At 37.5% G+C, this 2,160-nt stretch overlaps 1 long non-coding RNA gene across 1 annotated transcript; it reads left to right on the forward strand.

Annotated features, from left to right (window-relative positions):
* On the forward strand, positions 1,803-2,160 carry LOC104786653. The gene is made up of 3 exons (XR_767586.1): positions 1,803-1,844; positions 1,929-1,952; positions 2,098-2,160. It is a non-coding gene; the product is annotated as an uncharacterized LOC104786653 (long non-coding RNA).

Below are 2,160 nucleotides of genomic sequence, written 5' to 3' on the forward strand. Positions count from 1 at the left end.
TGCAATGTTATTTACTCGCAGTATATATACGTTATTTATAAATAACTAATGTTAGACTTTTTTATTTTTTTTAGGTAACGCTCTCTCTACTGCGAGTAAAAACCACATCACTATTCATCTCTTCTTCTTTTTGTTCTATATTTGTTGTTGTTGTTGTTCTTGGTGACGCTGATGGTGCGGTGCCGTGAGTGACATTCTTCTAAACCCCCGACGGTGTCTCTGATTTTGGTATTGAACCGATCCGATCATCAACTGAGTTGTGAATTCGTCTAGGGTTTGGTCTCTTCCTCTCAATTGTTTTTCTATTATGTTCATATTTTTACCTCTCGCTCCCTCTGTTTGTTTATTCTTCTTCTTAATCTCTAATTAAGTAAGTTTATTCGTCCTCTTGCAGGTGGTTTTTTGGAAGCGAATCATCATCGCTCGCTCCTGCTTCTGAATTTTCACACTTCCTTAGACGGTTTGATTTATTTAACATGTCCTTGTGTATGTTGTTGTAGATAAGATTCCTGGTGGATTATGCTATTATTGATCGCTCTCGCTCTGTTATTCTTCTTCCTTACGCGTATGTGATTGTCTTGCAGGTTGTTTTGGGAGGGGAATCTATGATCCGATCATCATCGTTCACCCTCTTCTTGGGTTTGGTCTCTATCTTTCAATTGAATTCTTCTTCTTCTTAATGCGTCTCTGTTTTTTTGTTTTGGTTCGCCTAAGTAAGTTTCTTCGTCTTGCAGGTGTTTTGGGAGAGAGAGCGTCTATGAACCGATCCTTGCTCCCCCGCTTCTGAGTTTTCACTCAACACCCCCACCCCTCCTACGGTTTGAATTTATATATTGTATTTATTTTTTTGTCCTTCTGTTGTTGTATATTCTGGTGGATGATGCTTTGATCGATATCGCTATTTGCTTCTTTTTGTATGTCTCTTAGGTCTGCTACTAAGTCTGGGCTCCATTGATGCACAAGGCTCGACATGTGGTTTATTCAGGTTCTTGTTCTATTTCCCTTTGCTATCTCTTTCTTTGTTTTTTATGAACTAGATTTTGAATTTTTGCTTCCTGAGTTTTGGACATTGCTATCATGGACTTTTCAAACATGATTTGGTCCTTTTGATTGGATGTTTTCCAGGTCTCTCTTTGATGCAGATAGTCCAAGCACCGAGATTACAGTGTGGGAGGTTCCAAGAGAAAGCATTGTGGGGGTGCCTATGCTTTCTGAGTTTAACTTTCAGGTTACCTCGCATCCATAAACCTTTTTGCTCTAAACGTATCTCTATTATTTGTTTCTGAATATTACTTGCCGTTTGTTATTTCAGGTTTTGGATGATGCTTTTACCAACTTTGACTGATCTACCTCAGGCGTTCTCATGGGTTCTTTGCTCTAAGCGCATCTATATTAGTAATTTGTTTATGAATATTCACTTTGTTTTTGTTGTTTTTTTCTTCCTAATAACATGATTCCTACTTTGTTATTTCAGGTTTTGGATGATGCTTATATCAATCAATGATGGCTTTGATTGACACGCTTCTTCTCTGTGTTGTTCANTTTTCCTCTCATACAAAAGGCTTAACACCTTCAGGCAATACTTGTTTCAAAGCTTCAGTGCTGCAATGCTTAACTCACATCAAGCCACTTCTTGAGATCCTTCTCTCATACAAGAGTCAAAACCCCTTGCAACTGTAAGACTCAAGAGTACTTTTTCCCTTTTTTTAAACTAGTTTGTGTATTCAATATCTGTAATAAATTCGTTGCACATAACTCTTTGTCTGACTCTCTCTTTCTCTTTTATCTCAATGCTCGTTTTATCTNTGATCTAAGGATTAATTGCACGGGATGGTTGAAGCTATGTAAGTTGACTTCTCTAAATACCAGACTTGATCTATTAATGTATGTTTTGCTTGTTTCTGGCATTAATGGTGTTCATATGTTAGGCGTTGGAATGTCCGGAGGATAAGGTTTGTCTTGCTTCTTTCTCTTTTTGTTTTTTATCCTTAAATGTTGAAGGTGACTGTGATGTTGGTAGATTCTAAAGTTATATGTTTACGTATTAGGATTGATTGCTTCACTGAATTTTTCCTTTGTTGTTCCTTGTTTATGTAGAGAACCGTAGCATCTCCATCTTCAGCTTCAGTTTCCTGCAAGCCCAAAACCTCTGTGAATTTG

This window comes from Camelina sativa, chromosome 5 (genome assembly GCF_000633955.1).
Source record: "Camelina sativa cultivar DH55 chromosome 5, Cs, whole genome shotgun sequence".
Taxonomy (NCBI): domain Eukaryota; kingdom Viridiplantae; phylum Streptophyta; class Magnoliopsida; order Brassicales; family Brassicaceae; genus Camelina; species Camelina sativa.